The sequence below is a fragment of the Echinops telfairi genome, unplaced genomic scaffold (genome assembly GCF_000313985.2).
Source record: "Echinops telfairi isolate 266 unplaced genomic scaffold, ASM31398v2 ScPeMD7_18;HRSCAF=68, whole genome shotgun sequence".
Lineage (NCBI taxonomy): Eukaryota > Metazoa > Chordata > Mammalia > Afrosoricida > Tenrecidae > Echinops > Echinops telfairi.
Genome location: NW_022103915.1, coordinates 13,516,235 through 13,521,332, shown reverse-complemented (window position 1 = coordinate 13,521,332; position 5,098 = coordinate 13,516,235). Strand labels below are relative to the sequence as shown.

At 55.1% G+C, this 5,098-nt stretch overlaps 1 protein-coding gene across 1 annotated transcript in view; it reads right to left on the bottom strand.

Moving 5' to 3' along the window:
• The window catches only part of TTC7B (tetratricopeptide repeat domain 7B), a 248,850-nt gene that overhangs the window by 168,043 nt on the left and 75,709 nt on the right, over positions 1-5,098 (bottom strand). The gene's annotated exons all lie outside the window — the stretch shown is intronic.

Below are 5,098 nucleotides of genomic sequence, written 5' to 3'. Positions count from 1 at the left end.
TGATTTGTCATTAGAAATAAATATTTCACAATATATAGTGACATATTGTTTTGTGATGAATCACTATGCTTTAATGATGTTCAATTTGTAACAATGAAAATACATCCTGCATAGCCGATATTTACATGACGATTCATCACAGTAGCAAAATGACAGTTATGAAGTGGCAACGAAAATAATGTTATGGTTGGGGGTCGCTACCACCCGAGGACCTGCATGACAGGGTCGCGGCATGAGGAAGGCCGGGACCCGCTGCTCCAAAGGCTGTAAAATACTCCGATTGAGGAGAATGCATCCATACAATCTCCTTCGTGTCTCTAAACGATTAGCCTGTTCTTAAGCACTGGGGCCGTTTAAATATCTTGAATGAGCTGCTGCTTACGCACTCCACCCCAAAATGAAGCCCAGAGAGCCGAGGCCTGGCCCATTCAGGGGCTTCCACAGATCCTTGGCACGCTGTCACTGCGCCCATTCCAGCGCCTTGACTTGGGTGAGGGCAACAACGTCAGAATTTCTGATGGCAAACTCTTCCCCAACAGTGGCCGGCGAGGGGCTGTCAGAACTTGGGGTTCATCTCCTGTGCCTTGCTTCAGCAAGCTTCCTATGCTGGGAGCATTTCCTGACACGTGCAAGGAACACCCCCACCCCCCACCCCCCCCTCCGGCCCAAGGCTGAACTATTGTCTAGAAGAACCGGTTTCACGGCACTGGGTGCCTTGGGGCAGCTGACAGGCAGGCCAAGCCCTGCCCTCTCGCCCGCCAACACCACAGTCCATCCCTGACCCGCAGGGGAGATGCTCCAACTGGGACCCACAATCCTGCTCCTCCCTTGACCTGGCTCTGGCTTTCCTTCTTTCCGTCTCTTCTCTCTGGTCTCTCACCCTCCTTCTGAGCCGCCCCAGACAGCGGGCTTTGCCTCTGCAGGCCTGTATGGCAGTGTAGAGCAGGACTCCAACCCCGGCCCCCCAGGACACGAGCACCTGGCCCTCGCGCCCGGCCTCCATCCTGGAGCCAGGCTCCAGTCCCCCGTGGGCCCTGCGTGCGCAGCCCTTGGGAGGGCTGGTCTCTGAATGTTAAGTTCTTGTAAAGCCTGGCTGCCTCGTTCTAGTCCAAGGGGCTGAACCACAGTCTGTCATCACCTTTACCTGCCAAGCCAAGGGTACCTGCCAAGCCAAGGGGCGGCGTTATCCGGGAAGGAAACCGGAGCTACCAAATCAAACCTGGCGTAATGGAAAACCAAGCTGGAGGAGACGCCTGGGGGCTTAAAAACCTTTCCACTCTGTGACAGAGTGACTTTCATGCCACGCTCAATCTGAGGGGGCTTCAAAAACCCCAACACCTTGATGCCTGCTTATGCCCCTGAGCTTTCACACTGCGCTTTGTCATTTCCCCTCTCCTTTCTTGGAAGTAGGGTGCGAAGAGACCATTCCTCCCTCTAATCCATCCTTCGGGCTTCGTGTTTGGCCCGGCCACTGACTGAAACTCAGCATCATGGATCAGTGTTACGTGAACTCCGAGCTGTAATGGAAACAAAGCAGGCTGCTTTCCTATACTGGACGTCAAATTCCTGAGTCAGGAGGAAAGCGCCCCCTGCTAGAGCAGGCTCGCTATTTTCCCTTTCTCTCTGGTGGGGGATTTTACGGCCAAAGACCAATTACAGAATAAATCGGCACAACCGATCTCTTCGAGCGAAGGGAAACAGAAGGAGATGGGCTTTCCCTCCCCTACTCTCGCTTCTCCTCAAGAGATCCAGGAAAGGCCTTAGTGCCGACGGGAACTCTTCCAGCGGCCGTGCACCCCAACAATCCTGAGTGCTGCAAGGCTCCAGGTGCCAGGCTGGTCCCGGAGAAGTCACTGGGGAGCGTGCACCGCCGCCCTGCCCCTGTGGTATGTGTGCATCCCACGTTCTTCCACAGAACCAAGGGGCTCCCGGGCACCCGTCTGAGTCTTGTTCACTGAGGTACCGGGGCCCCGAGAGCAGAGCCTGGCAGACAGAAAGTGGCGGGTACATACCCGTGCCATGACTGGAATTCAGAACCGTGATGAGCCAAGACGACAGAGGCGGCATTTCCCCACCTGGGTCTTGAGTCCTTCTTAGCGCTCAGAGATGCTCTGGCGACATCTGGGGCGGCATCACTCCACCCCGAGTGGCACAGTGACTCACCTGGGCCTCCCAGGTGACACTCCCTGAAACAAAAGCCGCACGCTTTCCTGCCCCCGTGTCTTCATACTTGCTCCACTTTCTTCCTGGGGAGTCCTGGGGCGCCGACTCTTCTTTCTCATCCTTCAAGACTCGTGTCTAAGATCACTTTGGGCAATGTTCCCCGCTTGCCCTGGAAATGAGGGGCAGGCACTGATCCCCCACCCCCATCCCCGAGCTCCCAGAAACTTCACGCACAGGAGGTGGGCCACACCCTGAACGCTCTCCTTGTTCCCATCTCTCCTGGTCTCAACAGCCAGCCAGCCACCTAAGAAACGCTGAACTAGCCTTGACCCTGAAAAGGCAAACAAAAGGGTGCTCCACCTTCTGTCCAGAAGTCAGGTCCCCCTGCCCGCTTGCTGAAAAGGCGTTTCCTTGAGGAGAAAGATGACGCCCCAAGCAGACAGTTGGCACTCTGTGCCATGCATGCACTCCCAGGGGCAGTCTGCACAGGGCTGTGCCCATCTCTTTGTGAAACCGCAGCCCAGCCGCCCCTCCTCGGTCAGTTCTCAGGCGTGGAGATTGCGTCCCCTTCACTGGCAGCCCCGCGTTTGGATCCTTTAGCCTGGAAGCAAAAAGCAGGTCTCCAAAGTGGGTGAAGAAAGATGCCCTTTAGAGGCCACAAGAGCCCTGCTGGCCAGCTGTCAGGGAGCTGTCGTTCTGGGACCGAGTCCAGCTCTCCCTGCGCACACACTCTCCCCTCGGATCCAGTGACAGGCACAGACGGCCTGCTGCAGTCAGGGGCCAGGGATCAAACCCGCAACCTTGGCCTCGTTAGCGAAGGACTCTCTCTGATGGACAGCGGGAGCCAGCTGCGACCTAGATCCGGTGACGCAGGGCACCCACTCAGGGAGGTGAGCAGAGAGGAAGTCTTGTTTCAACCCTAATGAGAGTTGTACGAGGCTCAACTTTTTTTTTTTTTTTTTTGACTACCTCAGCAACGAAGGCTTCCTCGTGACAAGCACAGAGGGAAGTATACGCTTTGGTCAGCCAGCCAGGCAGCAGAGAGTTGACTGAATCGGCCCGACATTCCAGGAAGCGGCCGGGGCACTGGAGGCAAAATCAGAGGAGTCACAGAGAGGCCTCTCTGCGCTCATGTGACGGGAGGCAAGTCCTTCCACGGAGAAGTGCTCAGAACCCCCAGAGAAGGCAGGCAACCAGCAGCGAGCCGGGTTCTGTCCTCACAGGACAAGAACGCCTGGCCCCTAGCGCTCACCAGACACTGAGCCTCTGTCACTCACGGGAAGAGGGAAAGGCTCACCACGTCTCAGGTCCTCAACCTCTGCCAGGGGTCAGAGGAGATCCTTCTTCAGTCAAAACGTAAGTCTACCGAGCGCCTACCGTGTGCCAGGCACGGAACCAGCACCTCTACAACCCCTCCTAATCTTTGGTCCCTATTCACTCTCGTTAGGGTTTCCGAACAGGAAAGCAAACAGCCTCATCTTTCTCCCATGGAGCGACTGGTGGATTTGAACCAAAGACCTTGTGGTTAACAGCCTAATGCTTAGCCCACTATGCCACCGGGGCACTTTGATATTGCATGTAAGTGATCGTATTTGTATTTGATAAACTCCCTCAGTCGAAGGCTAGTTTCAGCTATATCTTAGCATGCCTCCAAACTTCATTTCTCTTGATGGCCGAGTAATAGCCCAGTGTAGGCATGTTTCCGGGTTTATTTATCCATTCCTCTGTGGATGGGCATTTGAGTTGCTTCCTTCCTTGGACTCTTATGAAAAACGCTGCGGGGAATGCCGGCAAACAGGCTTCTGTTGGAACCCTTGCTTAGAGTTCTTTTGAGAATGGCCCTAGGAGTGGGCTTGCTGGGTCATCCGGTCGGCCTACGTTCAACTTCTCGAGCCACTGGAGTGGCTGTGCCATCCTACAATCCCACCGGAAAGGGATGGGGAGGGTTCCAATATCCCCACATCCTTGCTGACCTTCGCTTTTCCACTTTACTGACAACGGACATCCAAGGGAGAGGGCCACGTGGTCGCTCACTGGGGTCTTGAGTTTCAAGTCCCCAGAGACTGATGAGCTGGAGCGGGGCTTTCATAGGCTTCTTGGCCATTTGTGCCCCTTCTTTGGCGGGGCGTCTATTCCATCTCTGCCCCTTTCTTAACCAGGTCCCCTGTCTTTGCTGCTGATCCGCCAAGAGTTTTAGGAAACGGGAATACAGAGCTGAACAGGAAAAAGCTCAGCGCCAACATCATTGATTTCCGCTGAGAGAAAGAGGCCTTCGCCCCAAGCCAACCTGGGCTGCAAGACACACACACGTACAGCATGAGCAGAAGGGCCTAGGATCCAAAGACCCTCATCAATGGGGTGCAAGCACCTACATGGTGCATCGACGAATTCCAGGCCACAGCTACCCCACTTCCAGGGGTTTGATTCCGACTCGTACTCACCCTATAGGGCAGCGTGGAACTGTTCTTGTGGGTCGTAAGCGTATGACCTGCCCAGAGTGGCTGGTGCCCGTGATCCAGCGATCCTTCAGTTAGCACCCGAGGGCTTAACCTGGTACTGGGACGAATGCCAAGCCGACTTAATGGTCATATTCGAAGTTAAAAACAATAGATAAAGAGATGATCTGGATGTCAGAAATACTGTGCTCTCTAACCCAGTGTTCCAAGATGTGAATGCAATATGCTGGCGTGGAGTGGGGAGCTAGTGGAGAGGTCTGAGTGGCCAGCCCCAATCCCAACTACTACGTGGACACCTGCCCTTCCCCCCAAAAGAATTTATTTCAAAGGACGGTACTGAGTCTGCAGCTCCGGGACAGGGACATACTGATCGGAGCACAGGGGAGCAGATGAAAGGGGAGGAGGAGAGAGTGGAGCCCATCCTGGCCCACCAGGCCTTGAGGATGATGTTCCCGATTAGAGCAGCCAGTCCAGAGAGT